At 40.9% G+C, this 17,400-nt stretch overlaps 1 protein-coding gene across 18 annotated transcripts in view; it reads right to left on the bottom strand.

Moving 5' to 3' along the window:
- The window catches only part of ZNF420 (zinc finger protein 420), a 114,355-nt gene that overhangs the window by 84,183 nt on the left and 12,772 nt on the right, over positions 1–17,400 (bottom strand). For 3 of the 18 annotated variants that reach the window (XM_063657624.1, XM_054462410.2, XM_054462409.2), the window contains one exon: positions 2,147–2,270. The exons of the other annotated variants lie outside the window; for them this stretch is intronic. The gene's annotated coding sequence lies outside the window, so the exon portion shown is untranslated. The remainder of the gene's footprint in view (positions 1–2,146; positions 2,271–17,400) is intronic. 18 annotated transcript variants of the gene reach the window in all.

The raw sequence follows: 17,400 nt of genomic DNA, 5'->3' as shown, positions 1-17,400 counted from the left end.
TCTACTCCTGGTGAAGATGCTGTCAACATTGTTGAAAGAACAACAAAGGACTTACAATGTTCCATAAACTTAGTTGATAGAGCAGGGTTTGAGAGGACTGATTCCAATTTTGATAAAAATTCTACCGTGGGTAAGATGCTACCAAACTGCACAGCATGCTACAGTGAAATCTTTGGTGAAAGGAAGAGTCATTCAATGCGGCAAACTACATTGTCATCTTGTTTTAAGAAATTGCCACACCCACTCCAGCCTTCAGCAACCACCACCCCAATAAGTCAGTAGCCATCAACATTGAAGCAAGACCATGCACCAACAAAATGATTATGACTTGATGAAGGACCAGATGATGGTTAGCATTTTTTGGAAATCAAGTATTTTCAAAGTAAGGTATGTACATTATATTTTAAACATAACGCTATTGCATACTTAATTGACTACAATAGTGTAAACAACTTTTTTTTTTTTTTGAGACGGAATCTCGCTCTGTCACCCAGATTGGAGTGCAGTGGCATGATCTCGGCTCACTGAAACCTCTGCCTCTGGGGTTCAAACAATTCTCCTGCCTCAGCCTCCCGAGAAGCTGGGACTACAGGCACACACCACCATTTTTGTATTTCTGGTAGAGACACAGTTTCACCATGTTGGCCAGACTGGTCTCGAACTTCCAACCTCAGGTGATCCATCCACCTCGGCCTCCCAAAGTGCTGGGATTACAGACGTGAGCCATCATGCCCAGCAACATAACTTTTATATGCACAGGAAAGCAAAAAATGTCGTGTGACTAGCTCTATTGCGACATTCGCCTTATTGTGGTGACCTAGAACCAAACCTATAATATCTCCAAGGTATGCCTGTACCCCTAAAAGAAGAGCTGGAGTAAGGACCTGGGTGTGGGTGGTTTATTTGGGAAGTGATCCCAAGAAGCAAGAGTGAGAAGTGGGGAGAGTGAGCCAGGTGAGAAAGAAAAGCCAAAATGATGGCATGCTATTGAGGCTGCTGCCATGGACTTCTTTTCTGCCAGGACCTTCTGAGAGTCTCCGGAAAGTCTTCCCGAACTGTCCACCTGAAACAGGAGCTTGGAGCATTTGCCCATCTGTCCCACACTGGTTGAGATCTTCCCCTGAGGCTGTTAACCTGCAAGTGTTTCTGGGCTGTGTTTATGCTCAGGCAAAATCCTACAATAATGGAGATGCCCTGGGGCAGAAAGTGTAGCTTGAGTTTGCTGGCAGCACAAGGGAAGCCTGAGCTTCCGTGGAACTCCCCACGGTGGCTGAGACTGAGTGAAAGATGCGCTGAGAAGACATGACGCAGGCGCCATTGCACTGAGCAATCGTAGCCATCGATCTCAGCAAGAGGACCCCTGCCCTGAATCCTGCGCTTGAGAAGGTGCCTCTCTGGCCCTCCACTGACTGTACCCCGGCCCAACCAGAGCTCTCACGTTCTCTTCTAGGCCACACTCTGGGCACTCAGGCCCCTGGCCAAATGTGCCTGAGCCTGCATGGCCTCTCCCCTGGGTTTATTTCAAAGCGCAAACTGTGCTTGTCCAAATGAGGTCCAAGGCTCTGCTGTCTGAAGGGGTGAGAAATGTGGATGGAGCTTGCATGGGGCCTAGGGAGTCCCCCACACAGGGGTACGCAAGGCTTCTCAAGTGAGGACAGGGCTACCTATGATGAAAAGGAAAAGTTTGGCCTGGGGCTGAGGATTGGCTCTCCCTCTACTACCACATTCTCGTGCAGAGCACCAAAGAATCTGAGAATTCTACACTCAACTTTGACCTTCTGGGTTATTATGGCAGTATATTTATCGAAGTAGATGAATAGAACATATTTAGCCATTTGTAAGCTTCATTTGTAACTCATAATTATTTAGACATAATGCAAATGTGGGCTGGAATTCATGTTCTGATTTTGTGTGGCCTTGAGCTAAGGAAAAGGGACCCAGGGAAATGGGCTCTATATGCTTGGATGGCTTCATGGAATCCCCGACTTCATTAGCTTCCGTGAAGACTCAAGATTGTTACTGAAATCCACTTTGTATTATCCTTAAAAACCAAGGGATATTATTTAGGTCAGCAATTAGAAGGCACTAGACTCAAAATATCTATGAACCAAAGGATACGAATGACCAAAAGCAGGAGGATTATTACCTGAAGGGGTGGAGGGTTGGATCTCAAGATATGACCTGTGAGATCCTTCCTGCTGGCTCAGTGCTGAATGAACGGGGGGTAGGAGAGCACCAGGAACAACACATATCTGGGACAGGAGGGAATTCTGGGAGGAAGGCAAAGAGAAATAGGCCCTTTTTGTTTTTATTGATACATGACAATTATACATATTTCTAGGGTACATGTGATATTTTGATACATGCATACAATGTGTAGTGATCAAATCAGGATAATTTGCATATCCATCACCTCAAAAATTTATCATTTATTTCTGTTGGGAACATTCCAAATCTTTCTTCTAACCATTTTGAAATATATGATGTTATTGTTAACGATCGTCATGCTACTGTGCTATTGAACACTAGAAGTTCTTCTTTTCTTTCCATCTAACTGTATTGTTGTGCCCATTAACCAACTTCTGGGAAGGGTAAGGGAGTGGGTGGATGAAAAGGGCCCTTTTTAAGGCAAAGATAATCTTACCAGAAGGGAAGAAATTTTAGGAGGAAAAATAAAATGGTGAACCATGGGCTTAGAGTGGGGACTGCAGAAATTAAATGGCAAAGAGAAAAAGCCAACTTAGCAATGTGAAAATACATCTCAATGTCATTCCTTTCACAGGTCCAATTTCTGATATTCTTTTGAGAAGCCGGATATGAAGTAGGAATATTTCTTTGAGTCATATATTTTTATGATTATGATTATTATTGAATGATAGCTAACAATTATTGAGGGCAATTATTGAGCTTTGACAAGCTCTTTTCAAAGCCCCTTACATATGTTTCCTCCACTTCTAATTGTTAGATATTCTTAATATTTTCCCATTTTGTAGATGAAGGATGCACAGGCTTAAACCCTATGTGGAGGAAGTAACCTGACCATGGCCCAACAGCAAACAAATGATGGGGCCCACATGCAAATCCAGGCAGAACCCTTCTATTATATGAAGTTCAATGTTTTCTTGTTTTCATATTGTTATGAAAACACCTATTTACAAATGGGTTTTGAAGCTACTATACACGCAAACTTTTTGTGGCCAGGCATGGTTGCTGACGCCTGTAATCCCAGCATTTTGGGAGGCCAAGATGGGCAGACTGCCTGAGCTCAGGAGTTCAAGACCAGCCTGGGCAACATAGGAAGATCCCATCTCAATTCTTAAGATGGAAAAAAAATATATAAACTTGAGCATATTAAAATTTTAAAGAGTTTATTTGAGCAAACAAAGATTCATGGATCAGGCAGCTCCAAAATGAAAGTGGTTGGAGGATCCACTGGAGGCATTTGCAGGGAAGGCTTTTATGGGGTGGATGTAGAAGTAGAGTAGAGAAATTATTTGATTGGCGAAAATTTGGGCAGTTGCATTATTTGAACTATCCTGGTGGAAGGTCACTCATTACACAGCTAATATGCAGCTGGCTGCTTGTGACGGGTGAAGCTTGTTTCATTTTGTCCATGTAGGAACCTAGGCCATGGGAACTATCTCAGCCTAATGGTCTCCCATGAAGTTATTTTATACCTTCTCTCTGTATCAGGGTAAGCGAGGGTCTTCCCCACCAGGGTTCTTACCACCCTATTTCCCTCAGCAAAGTGAAACTGTCCCTTTTGCCTCTGTAGGCAATCTTCTGAACAAGGCTTTCCTAATATTCTTATCTCATCTTATCTTATCCTCTTCTCTGTACCTTGTTTACATGCTTCTGGAACACTTGTGTGTCTTGCACCCATCCCCTGCATTATTTAGGCAATCCTAAAAGAAGGCTTCTAGGATGGATTGGTAGAGAACTGCTGGCATATTGAGCCTGCTCTCTTTGTATCTGGAACTTTCATAATTGCTTTAGTTCTCCATTCCAATTTTGCAATTATCTTTGTTCTCCACTTCAAAATACATTTACCTCTAACAGAAAATGAGCACATAAAAGGGACCTTGTCCAGTGGTACATATGAGGCAGGAGACATGGTATATTTAAAATTGTAAACTAAAAGCTGTCTGACACCAAAAGTGTGGGCAACAAAAGAAAAAAATAAGTAAATTGGACTTCATCAAAATTTAAAACTTTTGTGCAATCAAAGGACAACCTGCAGAATGGAAGAAAATATTTCAAATAATATATTTGATAAGTGATCGATATCCAGAATATATAAAGAATTCCTACAACTCAACAATAAATAAACAACCCAACTAAAAAATAGGCAAAGGACTTACATAGACATTTTTCCAAAGAAGATATACAACTGGCCATCAAGCACATGAAACATGCTCAACATCACTGATTACTAAGGAAATGCAAATCAAAACCACAATAAGATACCACTTCATACCCATTAGGATGTCAATCATCAAAAAAACAGGAAAAAATAAGTGTTGGTGAGGATGTAGCCAAATCAGAACTCTTGTGCCTTTCCAGTGGATTCTGCAATGGTATAGTCATGGTGGAAAAGAGTGCAGTGGTTCCTAAATAAAAAAAAAAAAAAAAAAGGAACATAGGCTGGGCGTGTGGCTCATGCCTGCAATCCCAGCACTTTAGGATGCTGAGGCAGGCAGATCACAAGGTCAGGAGTTCAAGATCAGCTTGACCAACATGGTGAAACACCATCTCTACCAAAAATACAAAAATTAGCCAGGCGTGGTGCTGTGTGCCTGTAATCCCAGCTACTCAGGAGGCTGAGGCAGCAGAATCACTTGAACCTGGGAGGCGGAGGTGTCAGTGAGCTGAGATCATGCCACTGAACTCCAGTCTGGGGGATAGAGGGAGACTCCATCTCAAAAATAAATAAATAAATGAAAATGGAACATAGAATTACTCTATGAGTCAGCAAGCCCAATTCTGGGTTTAAACCCATAAGAATTGAAAGCAGGGACTTCAACAGATATTTGCAAATTCATGTGTATAGCAACATTATTCACGATAGCCAAAAGGTGGAAGCATTCATTGACAGAGGAATGGATAAACAAAATGTGGTACAGACATGCAGTGGAATATTACTTGGCCTTAAAAAGGGACATTCTGACACTTGCTACAACATGGATGAACCTTGACATAAGACTAAGTGAAAGAAGCTGGATACAAAAAACTAATACTGCATGATTCCACTTATATGAGGTATCTAGCATGTCATATTCACAGAAACCAAAAGTAGAATGATGGTTCCCAGGTACTGGGAGGAGAGAGTAATGAAGGGCTATTGTTTAAAGGGTACAGAGTTTCAGTCTGGGAAATTGAAAAGGAAAAAGCTCTACAGATGATGGAATGTGTGACGGTTGTACAATCGTGTGATTGTATTTAGTGACACTGAACTATGCACTTAAAATGATTAAAATGGCAAATTTTATGCTATGTATATTTTGCCACAATAAAAATTAAAGATTTTTTAAAATTAAAAGCTTTAGAAAGATTAATTAAAATAAAAGTAACCAAATCTATTTTAAAATTAAAGCTAAAATGAATTCTCCCTCAATCCCAATAACTATGTGCCAAAAGTGCTACTTCTGCTCTGATCATTCCACCTACTGTGAATATCCATATGTGACTTTTTGGCTAATTCATAAAATAAACTTGAATGAGCATTAATTTTTTTCTAATTCTCTTCCTATATCCACCAGCTACATTCTACATCCTACAACTTGCAGACCACACCTGATACTGATGAATCATTTTTCTGCTTCCTCTCTCAATTTCCTCTAGTATCTGTGATTTACATACCACCTCCTGCTGCTCTAGGTCCCATCTCTGTGCAGTTTGATGTCTTGGTATTGGTAACTCTTGGCCTGGGCAAGCAGTGGTGCTATCTCCACTCACTGCAAACTCTGCCTCCTGGGTTCAAGCAATTCTCCTGCCTCAGCCTCCCGAGTAGCTGGGATTACAGGCACGTGCCACCACTCCTGGGAAATTTTTGTATTTTTAGTAGAGACGGGGTTTAACCTTGTTGGTAAGGCTTGTCTCGAACTCCTGACCTCTGATGATCCACCAGCCTCGGCCTCCCAAACTGTGGGATTACTGGCGTTAGCCACCGCGCCCAGCCTTTTTTTCTTTTTCTTTTTCTTTTTTTAAAGACCGAGTCTCACTCTGCTGCCCAGGCTGGAGTGCAGAGCACGATCTTGGCTCACTGCAACCTCCACTCCCAGGTTCAAGTGATTCTCATGCCTCAGCCTCTGAAGTACCTGGGATTACAGGTGCGCACGACCACACCTGGCTAATTTTAGTTTTTTGGGTTTTTTTTTAACAGAGTCTTGCTCTGTCACCAGATTGGAATACAGTGGCGCAATCTCGGCTCACTGCAACCTCCACCTTCAAGTGGTTTTCCTGCCTCAGCCTCCCAGTAGCTGGGACTACAGGCACGTGCCACCACGCCAGGATAATTGTATTTTTAGTAAAGATAGGGTTTCACCGTGTTTGACAGGATGGTCTCGATCTTCTGACCCAGTGATCTGCCTGCGTTGGCCTCCCAAAATGTTGGGATTACAGGCGTTATCCACCGCACAGCCTAATTTTTGTATTTTTAATACAGACGGGGTTTCACCATGTTGGCCAGGCTGGTCTGGAACTCCTGAGGCTGACCTCAAGTGATCTGCCTGCCTCTGCCTTCCAAAGTGCTGGGATCATAGGTGTGAGCCACCACAACTGGCTGGTTTACTGTTTTAATAGAATGCAGAAACAAAGCTAAGTGTGAATCTTAAATACTTAATATTGAGTAAAAGAAGCCAGAGGCAGTAGGATACAGACTATTACTCCAATTATGTAAGAGAAAAACCAGGCAAAATCAGAGCTTAGGCACATAAAAAATACATAATAAGGCCAGGTTTTGAGGTCAGCAGTTTGAGGCTAGCCTGGCCAACATGCAAAACCCTGTCTCTACTAAAAATACAAAAATTATCCAGGTGTGGTGGCACGTGGCCTGTGCCTGTAATCCCAGCTACTCGGGAGGCTGAGGCAAGAGAATCACTTGAACCCAGGAGGCAGAGGTAGCAGTGAGCCGAGATCATGCCACTAACTCCAGCCTGGGCGACAGAGTGAGACTCCGTGTCCAAAAAAATAAAGAAAAGAAAATACATAATAAAATTATAAAGAGAAGCAAGGAGAGGATGGCAGATATCCACAGGTAATGTGGATATCTGCTATATCTGTTACTAATAAGGGGAAGGAAGACTTTAGGATCAGTTAGGGGCATACAGAGGACTTCTTGGTGTTAGTTGTGCTCTATTTCTTCAGCTGGATAGGTATCACACAGATGTTATATTTAATAACCGATGTATCCATATCTTTGTTTGCATATTTCACATAAGAATGAAATAGAGCAAAGGAGGGTGAATGGAAAGAGATTTCTCCATTCATCAAAATTATAAAGTCATGTTTTTCCTCAGGTTCTTCTCTAAGCTTAGTCTGAAATGGTGAAAGCAGCCAAGTGTGGTGCTCACGCCTGTAATCTCAGCACTTTGGGAGGCCAAGGTGGGCGGATCACCTGAGGTCAGGAGTTGAGACCAGCCTGGCCAACATGGCAAAACCCCGTTTCTACTAAAAATACAAAAATTAGCCAGGCGTGGTGGGGGTCACCTATAATCCCAGCTACTTGGGAGGCTACAGTGAGCCAAGATCGTGCCACTTCACTCAGAAGAGTGAAACTCGGTCTCAAAACACAACAAAATAAAACAACAACAACAATGAAAGAAAACAGGAAAAATCCTCAATATGACTTAGAGGACTTATTAAACTAGTGTGCAGCCACTCATACTGTGTCTTGCTTTGTAGCTCAAGAAAACGATGACCCTCCCTAGGTACTGATTTAGAGTGACATTTCTGTGAAAATACAGAAATACTTATATATGCATGTAACACATATATGTATTTGAAATTGTATGTGAGTATGATATATACATACATATTTGTGTGTGTATGGCACCTGCATACTTATATATGAAAATAACTTCTGTGTTCAGCCTTAAAAAAGAACAAGATCTTTCCATTTGCCGCAACATGGATGAGCCTGGAGGGCATTATACCAAGTGAAGTTAGCCAACCACAGAAAGAAAAATATTGCATGACCTTGCTTACTTGTGGAATCTGAAAATAATTTTCACATATAAAGAAATAGAAGGCCAGATGCAGGGGCTCACGCCTGTAATCCCAGCATTTTGGGAGACCAAGGCGGGAGGATCAGGAGGTCAGGAGTTCAAAACCAGCCTGGCTAACACAGTGAAACCCCGTCTCTGCTAAAAATACAAAAAATTAGCCTGGTGTGGTGGCACACGCCTGTAATCACAGCTACTCGGGAGGCTGAGGTAGGAGAATTGCTTGAACCCGGGAGGCGGAGGTTGCAGTGAGCCGAGATCACGCCACTGCACTCCAGCTTGGGCGACAGAGCGAGATTCCCTCTCAAAAAACAACAACAACAACAACAACAAAAACAGAGAACCACAGTGGTTACCAGTGAGAAAGGAAGGGAGGAAATGAGGACATGTGGGTCAGAGATACAAAGTAGCAGATATGTAGGATGAACAATCCCATACATCTAATATACAACATGAGGACTATAGGTAATAAAATTGTACTGTATATGGGATTCATGCTAAATGAGTAGATTTTAGCTTCCCTTGCCACACCAAAAAAATGTGGGTACCTGTGAGATGATAGATATTTTAATTGGCTTCACTATAGTAACTCTTTGACTATGTATATACATCCTATAACATTATATTGTGTAACTTAAATATACACAATAAACTTCATTTAAAAAAATTGGCCAGGCGCGTGGCTCACGCCGGTAATCCCAGCACTTTGGGAGGCCAAGGTGGGTGGATCACGACATCAGGCCTGGCCAACATGGTGAAACCCCGTCTCTACTAAAGATACAAAAAATTAGCCAGGTGTGGTGGCACATGCCTATAATCCCAGCTACTTGAACCTGGGAGGCTGAGGTTGCAGTGAGCTGAGATCGTGCCATTGCTCTCCAGCCTGGATGACAGACCGAGACTTTGTCTCAAAAAAAAAAAAAAAAAAAAGTAAAAGAGAAAAAGAAAAAAGAAAAGAAAGAAAGAAAAAGAAAAAAAAATTAAAGGATTCACAACAAAATTAAAATGTTGACTCTCAAGTGAGCTACTGAATGACTGGAGTGCATAAGAGAAAAGGTTACTTAACATTTTTATACCTATTGAATTGAATCTTATGTATGCATTATAAATGTAAATGTACAATAATGCAGATAACTGAAATGTGGGAATGCTTTGATTAGGACTTTGCATTTCCCATTTCCTCAACTTCCTCATGATTCTAGATGCATTTAAATAGAAATACAAAATTTAAGGAGACATAGGACTTCTGATAGCCCTTTCTTCTTATTTTGTGTCTCTGGCTGTAGTTTACCATATGTGTCCATATGGCTAATGAGCAAAATATTTTTCAGTTGGATACCTGTGAACAAGCATTGCAAGTTAAAGATATTTCTGAATCTTGGACCTCTTAGTTACAGTGAAGCCCGGCCATGCATAATAAAGCAGAAAGGAATGTAAACAGTTGCTGCATCGATAATCAATTTCTGGTGAGCAATAATTACAGGTAATGTAAAATGAGACAATTATTGCTTTTCATCATATCTTGAAAGAACTCCTACAGTCGATGATTTTGAAAAAAACACCTAAGTTCACTCTCCTCTTTTCTATAATGAAAAGACATTATCCAGTAGAAGTTCAAGAGCAAAATCTGAAGGCAGCTTATCTGACCCGGCCACATGGCCTTGCCACTTATTCAACATAACTTTCTACACACTAACCTCTCCAGACCTCAGATCTTCAACTTTCTGAAATACAAACATAGTAGTATCTACCTCTAGAACTGCAGCTGAACTGAGCATTTTAGGGAAGGAACAAACACACACATGATATATATAGTCAGATTATGAACTCAGTGTGGCCCAGAATACAGAAATTTCTCAGTAATAGAGATCCTCAAGAGAAAAATCAGATGTAGCCTATCTCAGTGGCCTTTCAAGTGGCAAATAAACACTGAAAGTCCATAATGAGAAAGACATGGGCAGGCAGTGACATCATCCATTCAGTGTAGACTCTCAACATCTCTGACAGTCATTTCCTGTTGTACCCCAACCTGTTTATATATTGGGCTTATATGACCTTTCAGTCAAAACATACATAAATCTCAAGCCTCAGTCAGAAATATTTATGGACAACCAGGTATTATTCTGTTTCCAATCAAAACTCAGGTAGACCACATTTTATGTGACAGGAGAAGGCACAGTTGATGCCCAGTTAACCCTGAGATCATCCCTGCCTGCAGCTTCCTATCATCACAGCAAGCTCTTTCCCTGCAGTCCATCATCTGTATCTGCCCTTTGCTATATAGGTAGCAAAAAGAAGCATCTGAAAAGATGCTCAACACCATATGTCACTAGGGAATTCAAATTAAAACAACGATGAGATACCACTACACATCTGTTAGACTGGCTCAAATCCAAACGCTGACACCACCAAATGCTGGTGAGGATATGGAGCAACAGGAACTCTCATTGATTGCTGCTGGGAATGCAAAATGGTACAGTCACTGTGGAAGGCAGTTTTGCAAATTCCTGAAAAACTAAACATACGCTTACCCTGCGATCTGGCAATTGCATTCTTTGGTACATACCCAAATGAGTTGAAAACTTAGATCCACTCAAATCCTGCACATGAATGATTATAGCAGCTTATACATAACCGACAAAGATTAGAAGTAACCAAGATATCCTACAATAGGGAAATGCATAAACTAACTCTGAAACAATCATACAATGGAATATTCTTCAGGAATAAAAAGAAATGAACCACCAAGGCATGGAAAGACATGGAGGAATCTTAAACACGTATTTCTATGTGAAAGAAGCCAATGTGAAAAGGCCACATAGTGTATAGCTCCAATTATATAAAATACTAGAAAAGGCAAAACTAGGCAGATGGTATTATAAAAAGTTCAGTGGTTGCCAGAGGCTTGAGCAGAGGGAAGGATGAATAGGTGGAGCACAGAGGATTTTTAGGGCAATGAAACCTTTCTCTGTGACCCTATAATGGTGGATATATGTCCTTATGCATTTGTCAAAGCCCATAAATGGTAGAACACAAAGAGTGAATCTTAATATAAGCCATGAACTTAATAATATTAATATTGGCTCATCAAGCATACAAATGTACCACACTAACAAGAAGATAATAGAGGAAGTGTGTGTACTATGGTGTGAGGGGGATATTAGAGCTCAATTTGCCTTCTGCTCTATTTTTCTGTACACCTACAACTGTTCTAAAAATTAAGTCAATTATTTATCTTTCGGAGACAGGGTCTCATTCTGTCACTCAGGCTGGAGTGCAGTGGTGCAATCACAGCTCACTGCAATCCCAACCTCCGGGGCTCAAGCAATCCTCCTGCCTCAGCCTCCTGAGTAGCTGGGACCACAGGCATGTGCCACCATGCCCAGCACATTTCGTAGGCATCTGAAAAGATGTTCAACACCATATGTGACTAGGGAATTCAAATTGAAACAACGATGAGACACCATTACACATCTATTAGACTGGCTTGAATCCAGACAATGACAATACCAAATGCTGGTGAAGATATGGAGCAACAGGAACTCTCATCTATTGCTGCTGGGAATGCAAAATGGTACAGCCACTGTGGAAGGCAGTTTTGCAAGTTCTTGCCAGACTAAACATACGCTTACCCTATGATCCAGCAAAAAAATAAAAAAAAATTAAAATATATTTTATATACTTAAAATATATGTTTAAAGAAATATATATTTTATATATTTAAATTTTTTTTATTTCTTGTAGAGAAAGAGTCTCCCTATGTTGCCCAGCTTGCAGAATCTATTAATTTTAAAAATGTTTTAAACTCTTGAAAAAGGAATTATTCAAAGAGTGAAAAATAAAATGAAAAAGGATTGATTGGTAAATTCCAAATGTTGAATATTAAATAATTTGGATTAATTTTAAATTCCAAAAAGTGAAACTTTAAAAAAATTTTTTAAATTTCCTAATCTGAAGTCAATGCATGTTCAATAAATTCAAGAGCCAATTTCAGAGAAGAAATAAATGCTCAACAAATTCTTAGGTTTTGACTTTGTTGACTATTTGTATTTGTGAATGGCTAATTTTTATTTTGTTCCTTTCTTCTTAGGGTATTGACTAATATTTTATTAAGCCAGAGAGACAGTAAATTAGAATTATTATCTGTTTGTCCATTTTATCTGTTATAAGTATTTCCTCCAAATTCACTTATCTAAAGTTTTTGGTTTTTTTAGCCAGGCGTGGTGGCTTACGCCTGTAATCCCAGCACTTTGGGAGGCTGAGGCAGGAGGATCACTTGAAGTCAGGAGTTCGAGACAAGCTTGGCCAACACGGCAAAACCCCATACCTACTAAACATACAAAAATTAGCTGGGCTACCAGGCCCGGTGGCTCACAACTGTAATCCCAGCACTTTGGGAGGCCAAGGTGGGCAGATCACCTGAAGTCGGGAGTTTGAGACCAGCCTGACCAAGATGGAGAAACCCCATCTCTACTAAAAATACAAAACTAGTAGGGTGTGGTGGCACATGCCTGTAATCGCAGCTACTTAGGAGGCTAAGGCAGGAGAATCGCTTGAACCCGGGAGGCGGAGGTTGCAGTGAGCCCAGATCACCCCATTGCACTCCAGCCTGGGCAACAAGAGTGAAACTCCCTCTCAAAAAAAAAAAAAAGAGCCAGGCATGGTGGCACATGCCTGTAGTCCCAGCTACTCGGGAGGCTGAGGCAGAATCACTTGAGCCCAGGAGGCGGAGGTTGCAGTGAGCTGAGATGGTGCCACTGCGCTCCAGCCTGGGATGTGTCACCCCCCAGCCCCCCGGCTAATTTTGTATTTTAGTAGAGATGGGGTTTCTCCATGTTGATCAGGCTGCTCTTGAACTCCCGACCTCAGGTCATCTGCCCGCCTCGGCCTCCCAAAGTGCTGGGATTACAGGCATGAGCCACTGCACCGGGCCTTATGCCATTATTAATAAGATTGATGTTAAATTATATAATCAATGGGTAAATAGTATCAAGGATGAATTACTCAGTAAAGAAGACAGGCTTAGGCCAGGTGTGGTGGTTCAGGTTTGTAATCCCAACACTTTGGAAGGCTGAGGCAGGAGGATTGCTGAGCCCAGGAGGTCAAGGCTGCAGTGAGCAGTGTTCACACCACTGTACTCCAGCCTAGGCAACAGAGCAAGACCTTGTCTCTTAAAAAAAAAAAAAAAAAAAAAAGACAGGTTTAAAAATCTATGCATAAATTAAGTGGTATCCTGGTAAAATTAAGGAGACAGGCTGTCTTCTTGGCCTCTAAGAAAGTGATACTGAGCACTACACTGTGAGATGTCAACATCTTGGTGCCTCTGTTTCCCCATCTCACTACACATGACAGGTCTGAAGATGAATCAAGATAATCCATAGAAACAAGTACATGATAGCTAGTGTAATAATGTATCATCACAGAAGATAAAAAAGACCACCTGTCCATTAGTCTACTATTATAAAAGGAACTTAATTCTGTTGCTTCCTGGTTTTCTTAATGTTTGTGCTTTGTAGGTTTCTCTTTAATTCCAATTTTACAAATTTCAAGGCTCACCTTTGAGAAAACATCAATCTTACTTAAAAACAAAACAAAACAAAACAAAACAAAAAACAGTTAGCTTTTAAAAAACAAGATTTTCAGACAGGTAAGAAGAAAATGCCCCTTTCCTTACTCCTCAGATGTTACAGAAAACAAGGAAAACACCCTTCAGCCTCATATACATGTTCAATGAACAGGCGATGATGCTGAGAAAACCTATGAATGTAAAGAGTGTGGGGAAGCTTTTAGGACTAGCCGCCAACTTTCTGTACATCATAGATTTCATTCTGGTGAGAAACCATATAAATGTTTGGAATGTGACAAGGCCTTTAGTGTGTATGGATGACTTAGTCAACATCAATATTCACACTGGTGAGAAACCCTTTTAATGTAACAAATGTGAGATGTCCTTTAGGCTCAACTCAGGCCTTATAGCACATTAGAGTATTCATACTGGAGAGAAGCCCTATGAATGTGAGAAGTGTGGGAAGGCCTTTAGTGTGTTTGGGCAATTTGCTCAATATCGGAGTACTCATAGTGGTAAGAAGCCCTTTATGGCAGGGTGTGGTGGCTCATGCCTGTCATCCCAGCACTTTGCAAGGCCAAAGCCAGAGGATAGATAGCTTGAACTCAGGAGTTCGAGAACAGCCTGGGCAACATAGTGAGACCCCATCTCTATTAAAAAAGTTAAGGCCAGGCGTGGTGGCTCACGCCTGTCATTCCAGCACTTTGGGAGGCCAAGGTGGGCGGATCACCTGAGGTCAGGAGTTCGAAACCAGCCTAGCCAACATAGTGAAACACTGTCTCTACTAAACATACAAAAAATTATCCAGGTGTGGTGACAGCACCTTTAATCCCAGCTACTCGAGAGGCTGAGGCAGGAGAATCGCTTGAACCTGGGAGGTGGAAGTTGCAGTGAGCTGAGATTGCACCACTGCACCCCAGCCTGGGTGACAGAATGAGACTCTGTCTGTCTCAAAAAAAAAAAAAAAACCAAAACCAAAACCAAACAAAAAAAACACAACCCTTTGTGAACCCAAAATATCTGAGATGGGTCTCAGTCAATTTAGAAAGTTGATTTTGCCAAGGTTAAGCATGCCCTGTGACCTAGCCTCAGGAGGTCCTGACAACATGTGCCCAACCAAAGTGGCTCGGGTACAGCTTGCTTTACACATTTTAGAGAGGCATGAGATCAATCAATACATGTCAGAGTTACATTAGTTCAATCTGGAAGGGTGGGACAAAAAGAAGGAGGTGCCTCCAGGTCATAGGTAGATTTAAAAATTTTCCGATGGGCATTCGGTTGAAAGAGTTATCAGTAGGTTATGTCTGGGTTATAAAAGGGGTTGTGGAGACCTAGGTTTTATTCTGCAGATGAAGCCTCCAAGTAGCAGGCTTGAGAGGGATACAAATGTTTCTTATCAGACTTAAGGTCTGTGTTGATGTTCATGCTGGAGGGGTATCATGAGGCATATGCAAACCCCTCTTCCATCATGGCCTGAACTAGATTTTCAGGTAACTCTGGAATGCCCTTGGCCAAGAGGAGGGACCCATATATATGTATATATGTACAGTGTGTCAATGTATTTATATCACTGAGAAACAATTTGGATAAAGACTACATGGGAAGGCTTTTAGATATGGTTAAGCTCTTATTAGGTATCAATTTGTTTGTACTGGTGTGAACTTTTCAAAATGTCAGTAATGTGTCATTTTTTAGCTCTGAACCCAAATGTTACTCAGATTCAGATAGTTTATAATGTATTTGTATAACAACACAAGAAAACCTCTTTTGGGCTGGGCATAGTGGCTCACGCCTGTAATCCCAGCACTTTGGGAGGCCAAGGGGGGCGGATCGCCTGAGGTCAGTAGTTGGAGACCAGCCTGGCCAACATGGCGAAACCCTGTCCCTACTAAAAATACAAATATTAGCTGGGCATGGTGACGTGCACCTGTAATCCCAGCTACCCAGGAGGCTGAGGCAAGAGAATCGCTGGAACCCAGGAGGCAGAGGCTGCAGTGAGCCAAGATTGCGCCACTGCACTCCAGCGTGGGTGACAGAGCAAGACTCCATCTCAAAAAGAAAAAAAAAGAAAGAAAAGAAAACCTTTTCTGGCATTCTTCTATTTTTGCATTATCAAACCATTCGTAATAGAGGAAAATTGAGAGGATATAGGAAAGCATTGCTCTTTATACTTTGTATGTAAAAGTCTTCCAGCACCGATTACTGTTAAATTGATGAAAAGTCATCAAACAGAGCTGTGTGATGTGGGAAAGGCTTTAGGCATTCTACATATCTTTTTTTTTTTCTTTTTCTTTGAGACGGAGTCTCACTCTGTCGCCCAGGCTGGAGTGCTGTGGTGCAATCTCGGCTCACTTTAACCTCTGCCTCCTGGGTTTAAGTGATTCTCCTGCCTTAGTCTCCTAGGTAGTTGAGATTACAGGTGTGCACCACCATGCCTGGCTAATTTTTGTATTTTTTTAGTAGAGATTGGGTTTCGCCATGTTGGTCAGGCTTGTCTCGAACGCCTGACCTTGTGATCCGCTTGCTTCAGCCTCCCAAAGTGCTGGGATTACAGGAGTGAGCCACCGCGCCCACCCCCATGCTACATATCTTAATGATCATCATCAGCGTTCAACTCCTTACAGCCAATATGATATTGGGGATAATACTTATCCCCTCTGGGCATCACATGTAAATGGCGATAGTAGTACCTACAGTATATTGCTGTATTACATGAGTTAGTACATGAAAAAAACATGGAACACTATCTAGAATGTACTGTTATGTTCAATAAATATTAGCTTCTGTTTGTGATATCATTATGGGTGCTATTTTTTGTTAATTTTTTTCATTTCTGTGGAATTGTTAGTGGATTTTGATGAGATAAAGAATTCAGAAGAATGACAGAATTCAAAAGCATTTCATGTAATTACTCATTCCTTTTTGAATTTGAATTCATTCTGGATAAACTCAAGCACGTAAAAACCATGAAAGGGTCTCATTCAAATTTCAAGGTAAATCACACACTTAATCCTGGAATGAAATTCAGATGTACAAATTTTTAAAATGTCAAAAGTGTGAAAATAATAATTTATATTCCTTTTGCACAATTCAAAATGCATTAGAAATTAACCAAATATTATCTAGTTTGCAATTTTTACACTTTTATTATACATTTAATTATATATTTAAGTTTAAATATATAGAAAAGTTTTTAGAATTGCAGCAAATAAAATATATATTAATATATTGCCACATTAGATTTTTTGCCCCTATACATTTGATATATAATTTGACAGTGTTATGGACAATATAATTTTCTACTTCTAAATACATGAATCCATCTCCCCAAAAACAATTTCCTGTTTACTCAAAAGTGTCATATAATCACACATAAGAAAATTAGTAATAATTTCCTATTCTAAAATTGAATCCAAATTCAGATTTTTTTCAATTTTCTCAGTAATGTACAACTATTCGTTTTCTTTTCTTTTCTTTCTTTCTTTTTTTTTTTTTGAGACACACTGTCGCTCTGTTGCCCAGACTGGAGTGCAGTGGCACGATCTTGGCTCACCACAACCTTCACCTCCTGGGTTCAAGTGATTCTCCTTCCTCAGCCTCCTGAGTAGCTGG

The sequence above is a fragment of the Pongo pygmaeus genome, chromosome 20, assembly GCF_028885625.2.
Source record: "Pongo pygmaeus isolate AG05252 chromosome 20, NHGRI_mPonPyg2-v2.0_pri, whole genome shotgun sequence".
Lineage (NCBI taxonomy): Eukaryota > Metazoa > Chordata > Mammalia > Primates > Hominidae > Pongo > Pongo pygmaeus.
This window is presented reverse-complemented; position numbering and strand designations above follow the sequence as displayed.